The following is a 23,051-nucleotide window of genomic DNA, read 5'->3' on the forward strand; positions in this document are numbered from 1 at the left end:
GTCTCTGGAGCCGCTATGACCTAGTTTCCTCTTATCGACTTGTGCCTACGTAAACAAAAATTGAAACAACTCTACTAATTAAGAAAAGGACCAATATTTAGCCACTTCCGCACATGCAGTGGTAGTCGTGCAATGACATGCACCGCCCGCCAGCCCGCTGATAAATGCGTATGCGGCGAACAATGCGAATCACACAACCGCCACCACTAAATTACTCAACACGTGTTTCACCCCTCCACGGGGCATCTTCAGGAGTTATGTTACACCGATTAGTGCCAAACACAGAGTCAAACTCAACTAATGCTTCTATACAATATACTTTTTAATTACTGAAGATTGAATTACAGCTTGCATATATACTTTACTATAGGCTATATCCTTTTTTGGTTCGTCTACGGATATCCTCATTTCTGATTCGTTGTCATAAAGAAATATCGAACATATCCCTCTGCTATGAATGACAGCGAAGCTCACAGCTTGATGTAAATTTATCCAGGCAAACATTGATCGCAGACATTAGATATAAGGGTAGTAGCTATGAAAAGGCTTCATAGTTTACCGTATGCTGCTAGCCGAGTAGGATTATCTAGTTTGTTTTATATTTCGTGCCCGTGTTGTATTCGCCAAACAAAATAAATATTATTGCATACCTTATTTCGTTGGCTCAGTGATACCGAGCTAAGGATGCTTTATATGACAATGAATTACTTGACAAGTAAAAATACGATACTGATCTATAAATGTGCTTATATTCACTTCGCTCACACTTCCTCGTGCAATCGTCTACTTAGATCTCTCTCCCATAGTACCTACTCTATTCACTCCTTCACAATACAACCTATTCTTCTCTGGAACGCGCTCAAAGCGAAGGTTCGACAGCTGTCGCTTGACAAGCTGACGGAATCATCACCATAATTAGATTTTGTTATTTATTATTTTTATATAAATAGTATACGTAGTTATGTAAATATACCCATTATAATAAATTTACATATAATTATTTTAATTTGTAGGTATAAGTATATATAAATATATACAAGGTGCTTTCATGTGATTATTGTCTCTTTCAATTTGATTTTCCTTTTTTTAATTTTATTTTTTGTTTTATACTATCAACTGGTTTTAGCCTACTTTCATTGAAGAATCCCTTCCGTATTAATTTTGCCGTCATATATAGAATGATTAAAAAATATTTTAAATAAATAATATGCTCTCTTAACAGGCTTCATCATTCATGGTTTTAGAGATATTATACAACCTTATCTCTCGTTCCTGCCTCTTATATAAATTAAACTAGTATTCTGTATTAATTGAAAAAAAAAATCGTAAATTTGAAAACAGTGATGTCATGATTTGTACGATAAACCGCATAGTATGAACGTGTTAATGATACAGTTCCTTATTAGAAACAGGAGAAATATTACGCAAGCCGCCGCAACCTATTCTGTTCGATATACCTTTAGTCTAAACAACAAAACGCCTTTACCTGCGCAAGGCATTGTCTCAAGTTAGATAGCTTCTAAACATTTTGCTACGCACTGTAACATATATAATAAGCAAGTTCTTCCGTTCGGTGATGAATTAGCATTAACTTAACAAATTAAGTTTTAAGTTGCAATATTCAGTAACTTGTACATTAAAAATGCGAAGAGTGTCCAATTCAATTGAAACTAGTACACACACACACACGCGCACATATATATATATATATATATATATACATATACATATGTGTGTGTATATATATATATATGTGTATATATATAAATATATAACTAATCATAGTTATAAGTAAAAGCATTGAACGGGTGAGATATATAGCAAAATGCTATCAATCAACGTTTGGTACAATTTGAAAGCTAGAGATTCCCTGAGAGATGTTTTACAATACATTTTTGATAACATATTATTTATGTGCCATAATTTAAAATGTAATACGAAAAAAAGTGACAGACATAATTACAAGAAATAAAAATAAACTAGTAACACCTAAATAATATCTTCAAAAAGCTAATAAATCCTTTATGAGTTTCGGTGTACGCATATAAAATTACGTTCCATAAGATATCTTAGACCAAGAAACTGCCTGCATAAGCTTCACCATCAACAGCATCGTCTATGCACCTTGTAAATAATTAGTTATACAGGTTTCTCGTCAGTTCCTCGTGTAACTTTCACATTGAATTTCGTATTTATTTAATAATCATAATATTAAACATACATCATTTCTAATTAGGCCTTTGATACAAGTACAAATTATAGCATGATTGACTATTGAATGTTGATTTGATGGGCGCGGTTAGAACGAATTAGTTACATCAAAGCTCGCATTGAATGCCAAAAATAATAATGTTATGTTATATACACTAATTGACGACGTGTTATTGTAGCAGTGGTGATCACCACGCTAGGAACTCCACTAATTATTCATTTATTTATTCATATCGTTATCCACGTGGGATTATTCATAGTGACCACTTGTACATCTCCTAAGAAAAAACGCTAGGAGAGCCCGATTTAATGGAAATTAGAATCAAATTGAGAATCCTTGGAATGGTGTACTTCAACTGAAAGCTTCGAGGGTTCCAAAAGTGTCGTGAATCGAGAAGAGCTCACAGCAAATTTGCACGATTATTTTGTGATCACTTGCGCAATATCTAGAATAATTCATCACCAAGATTTATTATTATTTGAAAAATATTTCATATAAAAAACATCCTTTTATTTTTAGAATAATTATTTAATAATTTTCTGAAATTAATAAAAATGATAATAAATAGATGTTATATGAAAGTATAATGCAGGCAAAGCAGTAGTAGTCCAGCAGTGAAGGGCTGAAACTTGCGATCGTAGGTCGCGGATTCGATTCCCGGAATACAATCTCACAAATAAGCTTCCGTTGGATGAACAGCAATCCATTGCGTACCATAATACCACACTGCGATCACCAAATCAACTGTAAAGTGTGGCGATTTTAGTATATCTTCCATAGATATCATTCAGGGAGGCCTTACATAAAAGATAAAAAGTAAAAAAAAATCATTTATTCAATGTAGGAAATTTCAATAACACTAATATATATATATATATATATATATATATATATATATATATATATATATGTATATATATATATATATATATATATATATATATGTATATATATATATGTATATATATATGTATATATATAACTATACATATATAGTTTTAAACGACATATGGTTTACATATAGTTTCTTTCCATGTTCTTGGCGACTTTGGTATATCTCCCAGTAGATCTTCGGGGAGGTTTTTTTTTTCTATTGGAAGGCTTATTTCCAAAAGTGTACGTACTACAGCTGATATAATTATGTAATGAGAGTGTATTATAATAGAGTGTATCGGAATAGACTGTTATCGACGAACGAGCTACTAATTTTGTAAAGCTTAGACAAAGGTTCATTAACGTCAAATTTTATTAAGTGTTCTATGTTCATAGGAAACATGTATAGTGGAATAAAAAGTGTACAAATTTATGAACATTTGCGATGAAATTGTTCTATGTCTCATACGAAATGGTTTGCCAAATATATTTTCATTAATATAACATCTACGGATGGGTAATACAGTGCGGCTGGAGTTCTTAAATGGGACAGGCTATTTGGCTCAGCGGTGCGTGGCGGCTGCCAACCGGATGGCAAGCGGATGCCATTAGCGCTGCTCGCCTCCGCGGGCTCAGTCACTGTCTAGTTGCGCTACGGGTCGCGTCTCCGTAGCTACCACTCACTCCGCACTAGGTCACTCACTTGAGCTTAAAGCTCCACCTCACTTAGCTCTAGGTAAGTGATCGTTAAGTTATTTAAGCTTATAAACTTAAGTTTTATATTCTCAATTGCCTGAGGGATTTACGTAACGTTTTTGATATTTTATTTTCATTAATCTATTTATTTTATAGATCTAGTGGAGTTATTTTATGACTGAATTTAATTTTAACCAATTATCATTAACTTTCTTTATAGTAACTTAATATATTCCGGACTAGCAGTCTCGCTTCTGTCTTCCAGTAACTAAATTAAATACCTCTAATTCAGTCTTAATAATTTTAGTATAAGATTCGGAAGTAGAATCAAAAATCCCTCATTCATAGACCTCCATCATAAATTTTAAATAGCACGTTCTTAAGGATGTGTGTGCACATTGTGAGTGGATATTCTAGGCTGCATCAGCCCGTGGTCTCCAATCCAAAAAGTCCCAAGCGACCTACTCTTCGCTATACGTGCGCTCTTCACCCTTCCACTGTCAATTCAACTATCCATAAGAAGCTAGTTACTACTAATTAGATGTTAACGAGTTAATATTTACGTAAATATTACAAAATTGCAAGATTTAATTTCCTCAGCTAACTACCGCTACAGATGTGCGCTTATTTAAGTTGAGTCGGAAAGGTATTATCATCACTTCAAGTTAAGTAAGAACCTCTAGACATCTCTTTCCACGCGCTCTTCCGAAAATTCTTTTGACTGCGATGCAGACTCGAGTACACTTCAGTATAAAAGTTACAACGTTTGCTAAAATTAGATTGCAATTTAAAACGAATACTAACTTGGAATTAAAATCTGAAATATTATAAATTACTAATAGAACACTCCGTTACGACTCCGTTTCATCGATATTATATTAAAGACATATATTTATATATATATATATACATATATATATATATATATATATACATATATATATATATATATATATATATATATATATATATTTATATGAAATAATCCACGATAACGTGCAAAGACGTCCCGTTATCCAATTTAAAAAATGTCAAAGAATGCTTCTTTTGTTATTACACCGTAAATTACTTCACGGAAGAAAATTTCGCCTCCGGGTCTTTTGAGTCTTAATTGAATATGTAATTACATATTCTCTTTTAATCAGTACCAGCCCAGAGGTCTGAAATTTGCGATCGTAAGTCGAAGGTTCAATTCTATGATCTTATATAATTCACAACTTGTGTATTTATTACTTACCAACAAGTTTCCTGAGGTTGATCAGCAGAGCTTTCCGCTTACAATAATACCACACCGATCGCCAACGCATCCTACCAAGCGCGGCGATTATGTTATATCCTACATAGATATCTTTGGGTAACGCCCCTATAACTTACTGTTCCCGTTGCTACTCTTATATAATATATTTTCTAACGAGCAACAGACTATGGAAAACCTTAGGATTTCTTTGCGAGGTCTAATCAGCAATATAAGCAGATAGGTAGATAAACGAAAGTAACCGAAGTATCAGCGAATTGATAAGTTGAACAGAAGGCTGATAGAGCCTTAAGGTTTTGGGGTGATAACCACGTTCTGACAAGCGTAGCGTGGGACCTTTGTTAAGTCAGCTTCCTACCGATCGGTATTTATTGAAAATCCATGGTAGATGCCTAAGCCCAGCTGTGGACATCTTGCGTTTGCAATGATGATTTTGACATCCAATAACTTATAACTACGAATATTCCAAAAGCTCCCTGATTTGAACTCACAATAAACTAAATTTTAGATAATGTTTTTAACATTTTATGTATTTATACATATATCATGGCTTTGACGAGCAAGCGTTTACATATGCTGTAAACTTTTCGTGTTCTAATGTAAGATAAAACCTGCCAAATAATCATTTACGTAACGCAGCCTACATCGGATGTGCTTTGTCATCGTGTAAGTAGGGCGGGCGGCTTGAATCGATGAGCTAAATCCAAAATAGAAACTATTTCCATCGGAGCTCCGTAAATAATCGGAGGGCCGCCTGTCGGGGAGGGTCCGTTGCCGCGTTCGTGCAACGGTTCAAGAGCCCTCATGTAACTTAAAGAGCCTCTGATTCTGTTAATTATTTCGATATGCAATTCAATAGTACGAAAACTAGTTTTTTATTACATATATTGCGGAAGTATTTATAATAGTAAAGCTTTAATATATAGTATAGGTCATTTGGCAGTAAAATGCTTTAAAGTTTTTAACACTAATTACAAATCATCCTTTATAAAGTGATCACTCTGAAACTCTATTCGAATGCGATAAACCAATAACTATAAGCAGCACAAATTCTGTTGAGACAGATAGTAAACAATAATTCTTTTTAACATGTAAAAGTTGTTAATCTTTTTAATATTTTAATAGTTCTTTTACAAATCTTTGATTTTGTAGACTGTATCATATATTAATTGGCATCAAACAAGTTATTAAGTTACCCCCTTTTTTACTTAGCTTCTTCGAAAAAATTTTGCTAAGTACTCTAAATTGGTAAAAATATTAATACTACGTACATTCAAATATGTATTTATATACTCGATCGAGAAGTAAGAAACTCTATGATTATTTTTTTTACACCAATTTTACTTTTTTTTCTGTGATTATTATTTAAATCTTTTATACTTATAACCAACCATCCTGTATTAGTTCAAATTTTCTGTCTATTTTTTTACCGCCATTAAGGTTTTTCTTATCTCAAAATGTTTTGTTAAAGTTTAATCTGAACATCGTTCAAGTAGAATTATTCCGAGAGAGGGACCGCGACGAAAGCCATTCCGCCCGCGCTATCCAAACAAAACTTTACTTCTCAAGTGGAGACGGGAAACGAGCCGAGAAAGAATAATCTGAGAGTCATCTTTCAGATAAAAGAAAAGCGTCGGGAACAATTGATAAGGTTTTATTTGTGAGCGGAAAACGTTAGGGAGCTTCCGGGAAACATCGTTAACGTCTGTAGAGGACGCCATAACTCATGGCAACAGATAACGTGGAGGCCTCGTTTTGTGCTCACACAATTGGTGCTGACGTCAACTTCGAATTAAAGCCTCCATTAAGCTCTACTCGGTAATTATCACCTTTCTTGTGGCTTTTTATTAAAACGTCTACAAATTACACTTTAAAATATTATTACCATTAAATCATAAAATCAATAATAAGTTTATTTATAAGATATTCAGTGTTCAAGGTTCTGATGTGGACCGTAAGCACCTTCGTCATCACTTTCTGTCATATTCACTGTTCCGTTCAACGCTCGAAATAGGTTCGCACCGTAGGTTTTCAATAGAACCGGTGGCCGCTTACATCTATTGTCTTTCAAAGGCTTTAACAAGGTCACATTGTGGTAGGACATGCTACGCTGTAGTCACACTAGACACTTGGGATCCTGATTGTGGACGATGAAAGAGAGTCAGCTCCGCACATACGTATCCATTTTCTAGAAATTCATGATCAAAATAAATCTTTTAGAAAATAAAAACACGTATACATTTTAAAACCTAAATTGTATTTTCTTTTAAAGAAAAAAATCGTGGAACTTCTTTCATGGCTTGGACTGTTTTTCTTAGAACATATGAATCTAAAGAAGAATTACTTTCGTTCTCGCCTGGTTTGGGTGCCCCTGGAAGGATGTAACATAATTTTATCATCGCCGTCATCATCTCAGCCGTTGGAGCCCACGGTAGACCAAACTGGCCTATTCTCCCCCCAAATAGATTTCTAATATGACTGCCTGGAAGCGACTTGCATAAAGTCTTCCTCAATTTTGTTAAAATCATCCCGCTTGTGCTTCGTGGTTTGTATTCTTTTAGTTTCTTATTATTTTAATGTAAAATATTATATATTAAGTTATTAAAGTCATTATTAATTTTTTTTTTAATTTTCAAAAGATATTTGTACTTGTTTCAATATATCCTTACATATTAAATTACTTTTATCAATCCATTCTAATGTTATCTTTACAAGTATTTTTTTGCGTCTCAAAATCAGTTAGCTTTAAGAACAAAAAGATAGCCTTCAATAACCATTGTCAGCTTTTTAATTTAAGACATTAAATCAGAGAATCGAACCTTAAAAGTAACTCTGAAGTGCGTTTGCAAAATAATCAAGGAATAGAATTTGAATAAAGAACACCCCGTCGCCGGCAAAAGGTTCCGTTTACAAAAAGCTCTCAAAACAAAATTAGCGAAGTAGGATCGAAAAAGTGAAAAAAGTAAGGAATTCCATCGCAATCGTTAAAAGAAAGGTTCGGGGAACAATGTAAATATTTAAACGAAGGCCTTCGTTAATTTGTTCCTGCTACGAAAAGTCCCGGACGCCGCCGCGCGCCGAGCTTGCGTCGCGTTCTTTGCTCCCAACGCTATGAGCTTACTCAAACGTTCAAAATTTTGCCGTGTTCATTACATGCACTTTAGGTGATGTTTCGCTTTATAAACATATTTTTAATTATTTATTTACAATCGCACAACATCCTTTAATACACTTTGATAAGGACGCGAAATAAATTAAAACCTAAATAATTTTTGTAAATAAATTGCTTATACTCTACAAACGTGGAACAATTATTGTATCAGTCAAACTCTAGTACGTAGGTTGAGTATAAAGAATAATTTTAAAAATTCACAAACAATCGTGGTCGTCGTCGTTCCTGCCCACACTGCATGACATAAGCCTCCTTCAAAGATATTTCAGGGGGGAGGGGATAAACCACAAGTGGTATTACAGTACGTAGATCATCAGAGTGAAAGCTTGTTTGTGAGCAGTGGTAATGTTATATAATTAATACACAAATTGTGAATTATATAAGATTGCATCCAGGGAATCAAACCCGAGACCTTTGATTGCAAGTCTCAGTTCTCTACCGCTGGACTACCACTGCTAGGTTAGTCAAAGTCTTTGCGATTTTTTTAATCCTCCTATTTTGTTCACCTTATATAAAAGATAAGTTTTCTTGATAAGGGACATTGGTAATAAAGACTATCTACATCCAGAGAAAAAAAATGAGTTCGTTGGTAAAGTAACATCCCTTACTTTATCTATCAAATTATATCATATCACGCCTGAATCTATTAGATAGTGAAATTCTAGTTCGAAGGTTAAATATAAATAATTATAATAATTACAAAATAACTAAGGTCCTCTTAAACAACAACCAACTGATTTATAAATAAATACTATTTGCTTCCAGTGAATGGCCAGTGTAAATGTTAGCTGGTATGTTGCCAATTCATCCAAAAATTAATATTTTCAAAAATAATAAACATATAGCAAGATTAAGCGTTTTCAGAATATTATTAGCAGATATAGAAATAATTATGGTTCACTAAATGTCACTGTAGAATCTGTACTGCCAGAATTTATTGCCCTGACGTATTTCAATGGGAAAAATATATTTCTGAGTGTTTATTTACAAAATAATTTGAAATAAATGAAAAAGCTATAAATATTTTTGTCTCCGATAGTTTTAACACTTACAACCAATCATTCTGTAGATGAAAGCTAAATTTATTCACCCTGTAAATAAACATTACTAAAAGAATGTACGTTTCATTGGTATTATAAAAAAAAATTGGTAGATTATTAGTTATAAGAAAACAAATGTGAGGTAATCGTACCTAAAACTTAAAGAAGTTTCTAGAAATACTGTAACACGGTTTGTACGTGGTAAATACAGTTTTATAACGGACGCTGTATCTATCTTAATGATCAAAGCAAAGGACACTTAAACGTATCCTGAACTTTTGGCTCGCTCGCGCCAGTCGTGTGCCAAGCGCAGGACTCCTGCAGTAGAGGTTGAGAGGATTCTCCTTCTACACTTCCTCTTATACAGTTATTTACATCACGAAAAGATATTTAGACTTTAAATAAATTATAAACTGAAATACTGTTTGATACATAACTTTCATGGATTCGAGAAAATTAATATCTCTTTTGTTGACATTTTTAAAATAGGCTTATGTATAATGTTTTTGAAATATCATGTTATATCACTTGTAAAAAAGATTATTTATGTCATTTATATGTATATGCATACCTCTTTTAATAGCAACTGTTTAGTACTGCGTTTAAACTTCAAAAAGTTTTGGTGATAATCCTCTTTACTTACCAAGAAGCCTCTTTACTCACCATTTTATATTGAAGGCTGTGATCATAGAGTATCTTCTTACAACTTTCTCTAAACATCCACAAGAGATCTTTATAGTGGATCCAAAGAGTATAAATATGTGACTAAAATGAGTTGATATATCGAACCATACCGCATTCTTTATAAAGATTGTAACAACACTTACACTCCTTCGGTCTCAATGATCAAAGCTATTAAGAATTTATTTTAAAAAATCTCTAAATCTTAAGTAAAGTATGTTAATTGACATTGTTTATTCAATGACAGTGGCGCCATCTGTCTAATATTTGTCATACCAACTTATTAACTTTCGTTTGGCCATGTTCTGCTTGCTAAAAATCATCTTACGATAAAATGCATAGTTTATGATTCTATAACAGACATACAAACAAACTTTTACTTTTATATATAGATCGATAGATACATCTTTCTAAAATGTAAATAGATTTTAACTAATCCAAAAATACCGCGCTGTTCAATGTGTATACTCTGATTAAAACGTTCCATGCTATATTTTTGAGTAATGGTATAAAAAGTTGGAAAAAGGAACAACTTTGACAGGCTTGTGCCGAGGGTGAATGTCTGCGGTTACATTGGAATTGAGACGCCCGCGTCCCGAGCGGTTAGATAAGGTAACCGGATACCCAATTAGGTATAAGGGCACACTCTCGCCGGAAAATATCAATTGAGGGTTGAATATTTATTGCAAACTTAAGCTAACAGCGCTGAAAAACGCCATCTTGTGTCTCAGGATGCAATCAAATCACTTGGTACAAAATATTTTACCAATCATTTTGTGTGTTTGTGTATTTGTTAAAAAATATACTATTACACAAATAATTACCGATAATGGTTAATCTTATTTGCCACTGAAAGGCATAGATCTCCCCCAAAAATCTTACGAAGACAGATCACTGCCCCCTTCCAAAAACTTTAACCATGTCGTTGCTCCACCTAATGGAAGACATACCTATGCCGCGTCCACTGTCTCCTGGTCACCAATTGGGAAACTTTCGATTCGAATGGCTGTCGGTTGTACGATATGCTCCGCTACCTGTCACTTCAGACGGTCAACTCTAAGAGATACCTCGCTGACCATGGTTCTTCTGCAGGTCCCCTCATTTCTGTAACTCTCTGCTCTTATTGCTCGTTGAGTGACCTTGGGCCTTCTTACAAGGTCCATCGTAATGCTCTTAAGTTACTTACAGTAATAATAACACGAAATAACATTTCACCAAGTTCATAGTTCCATTAACTTTGACGCAATATTTATTCTACTGACACTTTGTAATATCGATTTATGATTTTGTATATTGTTGAATAATGTTATTTCTATCCTATTTACGTTGATGCTATAAAATCGTAACATTTTCTTCACAAAGCATGCCATAGTTTTTCATGTTTGTGTTTTCAAATAAGACGTCTTCATTTTATAATAATACCGCATCCAGACAACGTGGTATTGATCCATGTTATTCAATACAAGAAGACAAACAAGTGTGAGTATAATTATGGCCATTTGTGAGGCTTCCCGTTGCGTATTAAGAAAAATAGCGAGCAAATGAGAGAATTCAGGTCGTCGTCGCATTAGCTGCGGTACATTTATCTTTTCTCTCTTAATTTCGGAAAGATTTTATTATACTAATAATGTTCTGTGAAATACTGTTCCTTTGTTTATATATACTTTGGATTTTTAGTACGCCTTTATTTTGGTTAAAGTCAGTTCGTAAACATAAAAATGACATGTATTTGTAGTTTTGTACCCACTTTCAAAGAAAATCATTTTTTTGTATCCAAGGAAAATTTTAAAGTATACATCATTATCTTTGTGTTTACAAATATGATATAAGATTTTAAAAAGTCAATAATGATAAAACATATTAATAAAGAACAAGCTATAAAGTGTCTGAATTAAAGCAAGTATCCGCGCAACATATTTTATTAACTTGTGCCGGAAGCAGCTAAACGAATTTGCAGATTGGCTCCTTGCCTCCATAATTATTTTTGAATTGCGAATATTACGAAGATCACAATGGGGTTGACATGTCCAGACGTTACTCTAACCTAAAATTATAAATAAAAAGTCTACTTTATATTTTATTTAAACTAACCTTTATAGAAGAAGTATATTGAAAAGGTTCCCCCAATTTACACTGAAAGCACTAATAGGCTTATACACAGGTACATTTAGAGTTGATCACTTGTATAGGTGATTGGATATCGTAGCAATATTTCCCACGTCATCACGATGATAATGAAAACATGTGTAGATCACCAAAAAAAAATGTGAAAGAAGTCCAATTTGCTGAAAAAAAAATCTAGAAACAAATTGAGGGCCCATAAATAGGCAACCTCCACTAAAAGACACAATTCCAAACGCGCGGTCTAAAGGTTGAGAAGGGTCAACAATAAACTCAGACGAATTCTGTGATCACTTTTCTGGTATTCCTAATACAGATGTATTGCAATTTATCCCCAAGATTTATTATGACTTCATGTCATGTCATCCTTCACACTAAAAAAGATATTTATATATACGAATATTTGAAATTCTTAAATTTATTGCGTAATAAATTAGATATATTACATGACAATGTATTGTAATGCCATTTTCAGACAAAAGTGTTACTGTTACTATTTTATAGACATAATGGAAATATATAACAAGCCTATCTATAATTCTAGTGCTAACCCTATGTACATTGTTTTTTATTATTATTTATTATATTTAATATATACGATTAATTATTATTAAACTCCTTACGGATTATTCAGTAGTATTATAATTTACCTGTCAAGTTATTGCTGTCAAAAACGTCAAGTGATTTCGACACCTTAGCTATACATGCTAGTTCCTTTGGCACATTTTATTTCTTTATAATTTTTGATCATCTTTTACTTTATAATTATATATGTATATGCATATATGCATATACTTAGGATAATATGGAGATGGGGATATACTTGAGGACGAATATGTATATATATATGTTCGTCACTTTGGTTTGTTTAATGGAATCAGGCGTTATTTTGCGGAAGTCCATCCTAAGTAAGGACTAATATTAAGCCACTTCCGCCGAGTGTTTGGCATTAATCGGTGTAACATAACTCCTGAAGATGCCCCGTGGAGGGGTGAAACAGGTGTTGAGTGATTTGACGGTAGCAGTTGTGTAATTCGCATTTTTTGTCGCATGCGCATTTATCAGCGGGCTGGCGTGCGGTGCACTTTGTTGCACGACTACCACTGCATGTGCGGAAATGGCTAAATATTAGTCCTTTTATTTGTCTAAAAAAGCTTTAAAGCTTTCACAACTACTTTCAATCACCATGTATAAAGTTTTCTTTTGAACTCGGCGGCTTCGGAATCCATTAATATTAGCCAAGAATCACGAGGCAGCTCTCTAGCTTAATTACATAAACGAGGTTTCAGCTAAGTGTCTTCCATGCTACATAGGTAATTTGAAAGCTTCTACAACTATTGCAAATTATTGTGAAATAGGTTATATTTATTTTTTTCTATCGAAATACGAGGGACCTATAACATCTGACAATATAAAATCTGCAAAGATAGTAAACAATGATTAATTTTAGTATGTAGTAATACAAATTTTGCAAAACATTTTTTACTATACCATCATTACGTTATTCATTATTTTTTTAATTCTATCACCCTCTATACAGCGAACTTTACCAAAAATTTAATTTGTAATGTCATTGATTTCAATAGTGTCAAATATAACTGATTCGAACCTGTGTACATATTTTATGTGATGTGACGAAACAGAGGCCATTTACATGATTACATGCAATAAGTCTTGCCCATTACTTTACAGTGCAAGCTATTATCTCAAACTTGCTACAGCGCCTACGAAATGACGTCATCACAGCTTGCGCATTGTTATTTTCTATATTCTGAATGTTTAATAACATTTGCGCAAACTACATTTATATCATGTATTCATAATTAATTTTTTTAAAAATACTACCAAATATAGACTAAATGTTTTTATTACTCAGTTTCTCGTTAATACTTTAACTCTTATAAAATTATATTAAAAACTTTCTATATATTGTGTGGTCAATCTGAAAAATGCTAGAAGAGTCGAATTCGATATCATCCTTTAACTTATAAGAAAGCAGAGGAAGTTCCAAGCGCGTTCTGATCAAAGAGAAGTTCATGACAAACTCAAGAACAATTTCATTTTGTTATTTAAGTTCAATTAATTTGTTCCATTGAAGGACTTTTAAAAGTAAAAAATAGATAAACGAGTCAGTAAATAATTACTTATGTAACAGAGAACCTTCTGTACATCTCTACTTTTTTAAATATGTTTTACTTTCATAAATATATATTAAATAATGAGTAAAAATGAGTGACCAGTGACTTGCGAATATAGGTCGCGGGTTGGATGCCCGTGATACTCTATCTTATATAACTCACACTTTATGCATCAATTATCTAAAATTAAAAAGACAAAGAGAAAAGATAAAATTCATTTATTCAACAATAGAACCTTTAACAGAACTCGTATTTAATCTCTCTTTTTTAAATATATTTTATTTATAATTTAAGAAACAGATACAACCTACAGTTATACAATAGCATATCCATTGATTAGAAGAAATGTAAAGATATTATAATATATACAAAAAAAAATAAGAAATGTGTGTATATTTTTTAGTTCATCTGTAGAGTATCCTACCATTTGGCTTCAAAAATAGTTAATACAATATAATATAAATTGTTTTAATTTAAGTAGATTCACATCCACAAGGTTTGGTTCTATGAAATATTATTTAAATTATTTTTTTAATTATAGTAATTAGGAAGGTAAAACCTAATATATATTTTCACAAGTTTAATGTAACAGTGTATAAATTTAAATTAGTTTTCATACTATAGTCGTAAATATCCAAGGCCGTAATTACGCCATCTACAGTTTTAAACTCTTAATAAATGTATTTCAAGTATTATAATTATATTGGTATAAATTATATAATAACATAGTGTAAGGTAAAACAATAAGACAAAATTTTTTCGTCATTATATTTGCGGTCGTAGGTAGCAAACACAAGCCTCATTATTATCACATCACCCAAAAGTTTATATGACTAAAGTTTGACAGCCAAAAATAAGTAACGCACAATAACAGAGGGGGACTTATATAAGCAGCTGACGTCAACAAGAATACACGTCCAAGTTTCAAAGCACAATATACTGAGACGAATCCGCGAATGGCGCGTTGTCGCTTTAATAAAGCCTGCCGACGCATTCCGAGATAACAAGCTTGCGGGCAGCCTCCAGCTCTCCACACCCCCCGCCGCCACCACCTCCACCCGCTGCCCTACATCCAGGAGGCTTAGATAACACCTGTCGAGAAAACTATAGATAAAGTATTCCGCAGAGAAAATATGTGGGTCAAAAGCACGAATTGCGGACAAGGTGGCGGTGAACACGGGCAGTTGTACATTTGTAAGGACGCCTGGAATAAGTGTAGTTGACGCCCAACATGTAGGGTCTTGCGACCGTAAAGGTTAACAGTTGAATTCGAAAAACGGTATAGTTTGATACGAAAAGCAGTGTATTTGAAAATGGACTACCAAATGATATAAATATAAAATTGTTACGTACTGTGGGTTCTGACTCGCAAAGAAATACAATTGGTACAAAAGTAGTCCTTTAATCACAAATCAGATGGTCACACTACTTTAACAAAAGTATACTTTCGCTTAGTTCAAACTACGCGCTAATCGCTCAACAAATCACTGTCCAAGTAACTTACGTCACTTTGTATCACTGATCGAAGATCTTAATCTTCTAACTCGAAAAACAACCCTGAACTGTCTTCATGAGGAGTACAGTTATTTATACTACGGATAAGGTTCTAGTAAGTTCGAGATAGTACTCGGTTAAAATTTCCAAGAACCGTAAACAAAAATTTATAAATAACTTCAAGGTCACGCATGTTTACGGCACTTCTTGATCCTAGGATTCCGTGTTTATTGTTTGGAAGGCTCTGTAATTCGTGCTTTGTAACATTATAATGTTAAAGAGTGCAAGTGAAAATTAAAGTTTATGTCGGACATTTGTTCATTCTTCATTTTGTTATTTGTGTAATCATCAATTAGAACCTGCTAGTTGACTGCCAGCGCCATCTATTAGCGACATCTGAAGCTACAACATACCGGATGCCATCTTCTATCAAGTATAAATAACTTTATAAGGAACAAATCAATAAAACAAATATAGCAATTTTAGTTACTAACAGTGCTGATCGAACTAATTGGTGACTATTCCTTAGTACCTAAAAACTCTCGTCAATTTATTTGAAAAGAAATACAAAAATGTACTAAGAGATTGAAGTTATTATTTCGTATTATAATAACGCACTTGACATTTATAATACTTTTTAAGGCTTCGATACAATTGCCAATTAAGTGATGTATGAACTCAACTTAGAATCTTTACAAGGAGTAATCACAATTCAATTTCACAGAATCACCGATCGAAATGTGTTGGAACTTAAACTGCAATTATATTCTAATTATTCTCTTATATATACCAAAAACACACAACACAGAAACTTTATGAAAGACCTTGTGCACTTTCCTCAAAATTTAGTTACACATTCGAAGCTTTTATCTTTGCTGATAGTTTTTATAGTGGTGCCAATAATGCAAGTTTACACCAACCATGGGCACGGTAGTTTATTGATTATTACATCTATCCACGGTTTTATAAATGCGGTTAGTATAGTGTATAAATTAATTATTTATTTCATAAAATTAGTATTTCTTTTATGTGGCAACTGTGTAAGGTATTACAATGTATTTCCATCTAATGTCTTTAAATTATCTATATAGATAAATAAAATAGTTATCTATATAGTTAAAAAAATACTTACCAATATATAGATCAATAAATGAAATTAGAGTGTCTGTTTGTAATGTTAAAATAATCACTTTTTACTAGATGCTTATAAATATAAATACGGTGCATATCATAAAAATACATATTTTTAAGTTTTTGTCTGTGTCTTCGTTCTAATATTCTGGCTACTCTCGGAAATAGCTGGATCGATTTTGACAGGACTTATACTGGCATTTAGTTGATGTAATAAGGAGTAACTTAGGCTACTGTTATTTTCGAAAAATTCTTATGATGTAATGACATCCACAAAAAAGTGACAGCTAGTGTTAGTAAAAACTTTGAAATTTCATTAAACTAAAACTAGTAAAAATATACTATTATACTACTTACTACGCTACTTCCTCATTTTATTGGTCGTTTATCTTCATTGCGAAAGGTTGCGCCCCGTTGTTCCTGGATATCCTTAATCAAGGATTCTACGAATTACTGCCACAGATTTCCATGACCTGCTTTTCTAAGTAGTATAGTTCCTTTATCGTGAGGCCCATCGCCATTTGCATAGATTCCATTTATCAGGTTGGTGATCGCCCTTTTGGTCTTCTTTTTCTACGACTACTAGTAACTTCAGTAAAGTAAGACGTCCATGTCGAGATACTCTTTGAAGTAGTGTCGAGGGGTAAGAATGAAACTAAGTATCCCTCTCCTAATGCTTCCGGCAAATCTAGGCTGCCCAGATAATACTGAACTTTCCCTAATCCCGAACCGCTCTCAGCAATATTTTAAATAAAACGACCTTTATATTCAATATACGTAAACAATATGTACATGAATATACACGGATATTTCTGAAACATTGTTTCACGTTCAACTTTCCTCTGGAACATTTTAAAAAGTTTAAAAAGTAAAAGAAAATCCGCGTATAAAACATCTCGAATAAGTTCGCAATGCCACAAAGCTTTCATCCCGACTTTTATCTGTTACAACAATACATTTCAGTGCGCGAGAATATTTTTGCCTACGTTTTTATTTTATTAAAGTGAGTAACGTCTGTTATGATTTGACAGCTTCGGAAATTACTTTTTTTTTCATAAAATAGTTTCATTTCTTCGAGTTGTTTAACGGAAGAATATAATAATACTCATTCTATGTTTTCTAAGTCGTCACGCTATGTTTTAAAGACATGAATGTATAGCTTATTTGTTATAAAATATAAACAGTATCCAAAAATCAATGGTTTCATAAATGAACAAAAATATAATGATAATATAGAATGTTTACTATCTGTTCCTGCACCCTTTATACGAAACTTTATATGAAAAGGTGAAGTTCTTTTCAGTTGCTTTCGCCTTTCGCCTCAGGTCTAAGGTGTTCATGTACCAATAGTTGGTAGAATCATGTTGATGCCTATAGCAAGTATATGTTACCCTATGTTAAGGAAAGAACTTTTTTTTTTAAATTCATGCGTAAACGGACACGCGCTTGAACAAATTCAATTCAGTCGTAGCAATTTGCTACGAACGTAGACATTTGCTACGAATGTAGCACTGCTACAACGTACAAAAATATTTCTATTTAAATTTTAATGAAGATGATTCTCTCTCGGCTACAATGTCAGAATTTAATATAGGTTTTTTTTTATTGAAGCGATTTTAATTCAGTGCGCCGCGTGAGCGTGGGGCGCACGTTGAAGGTCACAGTGACATTCTCGCGACACAAGAGATCGCAGCGCCCGCGGTCGACGAGGCCCCGTCTTCGTTCGGATGCTAACAGCCTGATTTGCGTTAGAGGGGCCATATTTGAGGGCCGCGCTATACTATCGCTTGCATTTTTCTATTTTAACCCCATTTCATACTGGCGTCAACGCATTAATCTCAACTTTAATATCCAAACTTTTCTGTGATGGAACAAAATATAATATTAGAAAATAATAAAAAATTTAATTATTAAATTCTAAGACCATATATATCTAATAACAATCTCAAATACGGTGAGAGAGATGGATGTGTGAGGATGGCTGGACGAAAGGTTGGAAGGTAGCACCATCTGCTCCCAGAAAGTAAATTAAGAACGCCTCCACAAATTACTCAAATCCTGTAAAAGAATTATGACGGAGGTAATAAATTAAAATAAGGATGAGGATAAAGATTAGGTAGGGAAAATTAAAAAGAAATGTAATTTAATAAATAAAAAAATAAAATAGAAATATAGATATGAACTTGATAAAGTAACTAAGTGTTACCAAAGAATCTGGAAGGAAGAAAGACGATGTTTGTAAGAAATATTAATGAAAAGAAGAAAGCAAAAGAAAACGTGATGAATGAAAGATAACAAAAAAAATGTGATGAATGAAAGAGAACGAAAGAAAATGCGACGAATGAAAGAGAACAAAAGAAAATGCGATTAATGAAAAAGAACAAACGAAAATGCGATGAATGAAAGAGAACAAAATAAAGTGTGATGAATGAAAGAGAACAAAAGAAAATGTGATGAATGAAAGAGAACAAAAGAAAATGTGATGAATGAAAGAGAACAAAAGAAAACGTGATGAAGATGTAGTTACATGTAGTGATGTAGTGACGATAAAGTAGAACGAAAATAGAAATCATAATAAAAAAGTAATCGTAAAATAAAGTCTCTGTCCTGAAATATGATAGTGGAACGGAGGCTCCTAAAAATGAATATCATAAAAATAAAACATGCGTAGAATTCATAACATTACAAAAGTAACAAAGACTTGATTTAAATTTTTCAAATCAGTTAAGGACGCATAAAGTTGGACGGTAAAAGAGATAGGACGAAAGCATTCATCATCTTTTCTATGAGACCTCCACTGGTGGATATAGGCCTTTCACATAGATTTCTTAAAGGATCGATACGAAACGTACTTGGTAGGCAGACATCGTACCCTGCGTTATTTAACCCGTTGTCTCTGCTCCAGATCTAAAAGGCTAATGTAATATATTCACCCCATTAAAACTTTTACTTATTGCTGGTAAAATAATGTAACTATAAACTGTAACACAATCAAGTTTGCTCTCTGGTAGAAACAATAGCTTGAACTAAATCTAAACGAATGTCGAAGATAGTAAAGTAAAACCGCTACCCGGGTTGCAGGAACATTTATCTTCTGCGAGCGCATGAATCGACGTCAGACTGCAGTTGGGTTTATTGCAAACTATATTCACTACTGCAACACGCTTCCTATAGAAGTATGTTACGTATTAGTTCGTTTTTAAGTTCTAAACTGAAAAGCACTTTATATTCAAGAGTGTTCTTACAAAGTGTGTCGATGTGCATAGTCGAATGATTTATAAATATTTGTTTTTTTTTACTCACTACGATTACCTAGACAAGTTTTTATAATTAAAAATGTGCAGCAAAAAATATTATTACGCGCATCACTCGAGAATGTTTCTGTTTCCTCTATTCGATGTAAATTTTCTTTAAATCTAGAGCATTGTTTTCAATGTGGAGTCCACGCCCACAGGGGGGCAATTTGAAAGTGGACTCCACACGAGTTTAACCCTTTCCATTTAATGTAAAAATTATATATATATATATACATAGGGGGCGAAGGAATTTTGGAAAAGCTGCGTGGCATGGCGCATAAATAGTTGAGAAATACTGCTCTAGGGAATGGTTCTTATGGAGACAAAAAATTTGAACATAGATAGTAAAGACGACGCTTTTATATCCTTATATAAACCATAGAGTAAATTAAAATGTATGTCCGTAGCTGTCAAATATTTATTTATTATGTCAATCAAAAGCCAAAAATATAATCAAATTCATGAAACTTCGCAGTGTTTTATACACTTAAATATAAATCACAAATTTTTAGAAATAATGGCTTTTTTATTATTACGATATAAATCTTTTAATAGTGTGATTACTTTGAAATACGATTTATCTTTTGTTAAAATTTTATTTAAAAGGTGTTGTATTGTGGAGTTTCTTTCTTAATTATAGCACTTTGTAAAACAGGTTAGTCAAAATTAAATTGTTAAAAAAGTTGACAATCAAAAGGGCTTCTTTTATAAGTTCGTATATTAAACAAAAGATTTTTTATATATTTATTATATAAGACTGTAGCAGTTAAACAACTTTTAAGCAGTATACAGACTGCGGCTATTATAAAGATATATTTTTTATACTGACACACTAAGCGGAGAACAGTGTACATAATGGTCTTACTTAATCTTTTTATTTTTATTTAAAAGATACCAATATAAGACAAGCCTCAATTGATTCTGATTAAATTACCCATCTTTTTCATCTTGTGTCGTACAAGTGACCAGAAGTAAAAGAAAATACATGAATATTTTTAGTGGTTTGCACTTTACGGTCTGAATATAATTCGAAGTATTCCGTGTATCTCGACCATTTACATCAACCCTGATATAACATCCCAATTTGCCTTTTAAGCGTTAGTTATCTATGCCCAAAGCTATTCGTCCCTCCGGAAATATCACGGTAGAGGAATTATCGATATTGATCCAAAGGGAATTCGGAATGACCGCGTCACAGGCGAAGGCCATTGTGCTGCCGTGATTGTGGACACGTGGATAGGGGTTGACTGCCGCGCCCCAGTTCCGGAGGCGAGCGATCTAAGCAAATAAAAGGAAAATCTCTGCCGGCTCGCAGTACGTGGCCGCCGGCGGGGTCACCTATTTGCATATAAATAGGTTACTGGCGACGCGGCGCTCGCAACGAACGCGGACTTGATTCGAGAGGCGCGAACCTAACGCTTATAGCTTATTGTAACATAAACATGTAATCAATTTTAAATTATATAATTATTCTTATAGTTTTTTTCTGATTTAATCCGAACACATCACTAATTTAATTTAATTTTAACATTATCATAGTTGAGTAGCAGTAAGCAAGCCACGTTGCGGATGCAAAGACAACCGCTCGGGCTTTAAGGTTCTAGAGTTGAGACCACAGGACATTCGCCCACAAGGTCGAAAATACATGTCACTACCAACATTTCCTATAGAATAATCTCAAGGTTGAGATGAGCAGAGAGTAGAGGAGGAAGGGATGGCATCTCCTATAGGCGACAACAGAAGTCGTTTTGTGTTACTGAGGTTCTGCATACAAGTGGTGCAGTAGACCATTGCTAGGAACGAGAGCAAGGATTAAAATTAAATTAAAAAAATATTTACATTGAATTGTAACGCCTTAAAATAAAGCATAAGGAACGAGTATATCCTTTAAAAATCTATGGAGGCGTCAGTACGGCAGTGGACATTCTAATGTTGAAACGATGACGATCCAGTATCACTTTACTCTGTAACATGGTCTATAAAGATAACTGAAACCTATGAGTGCTTTAGAAAAAGTTGCTGAAGAAAAATGCGAAAATCTTGGACACAGCGCTGCACTAATGCCTCCATTATCCTGGACCTCGAGGTCAAGCTATGCCTCTAGGCAACCATCGAGTCTGAAAGACTTTTACCATGTTATGCGAAAGAAAGAAGAGGATGAGGAGAAGAATCTAGAAATTGTACAACTTTGCACATTAAACGCATCAGAGGATAGATTCGCCTTTAAATTAATGCATGCGAAATGCATAGCCCTTGATCAAAATTGGTTGGTCCAAACATACGAATAAATAGAAGATCCTTGTAATATTCTGGTGCTAGCTAAATATACATTTATTTAACCTATATACATACTGATTGTTTATAAGAGTAAAATCTTTAAAGGGCGTTCGTCACCAAAAATATTTACGGCTTTTACACTTATTTCTAATAAACTTGCATAAAGTGATCACTCTGAATTACGTTACATTCATTTATTTTTTTCTATTTTAATTCGACTGGTCAATAAATTCTGACAGTACAGCCTGCAGAGACATATGACACACAGTAATAATTATAAAATATGGTAATTTGAATTTTAAAAATTCTTTTACTTATTATTGATTATTTTTTAAACCAATCTTAAACTATTCATTTTTACAGGGTGTTCCATACACTAATTGACTATAAATTAGCTATACATTCATCCCTTAAGGTCTTTACATCTATAACCGAATTTATATATTTTGCATTATTATCCTTATCTACACACATGCATCTCTGCACCATTCTAGCTTTACTCATAGATAATGTCAATGACTATATATCTAGACAAGTCTGTTATTATACAACGTATATTTTTTAAATTAATAGGTAACATACAAGATGATTGTTTATAGATGTAAACTCTTTAAAATCGTCAATACATAGCTCATTTGTTTACAAAAAGCCTATTTATAATCATC

At 33.1% G+C, this 23,051-nt stretch overlaps 1 protein-coding gene across 2 annotated transcripts in view; it reads left to right on the plus strand.

Annotated features, from left to right (window-relative positions):
- cpx (complexin) overlaps positions 1–23,051 on the plus strand; it is a 284,362-nt gene that overhangs the window by 69,943 nt on the left and 191,368 nt on the right. The gene's annotated exons all lie outside the window — the stretch shown is intronic.

Source organism: Battus philenor, unplaced genomic scaffold, assembly GCF_028537555.1.
Source record: "Battus philenor isolate CCGP_79_NKW_IND1 unplaced genomic scaffold, ilBatPhil1.0.hap1 SCAF_28, whole genome shotgun sequence".
NCBI classification, from domain to species: Eukaryota; Metazoa; Arthropoda; class Insecta; order Lepidoptera; family Papilionidae; genus Battus; species Battus philenor.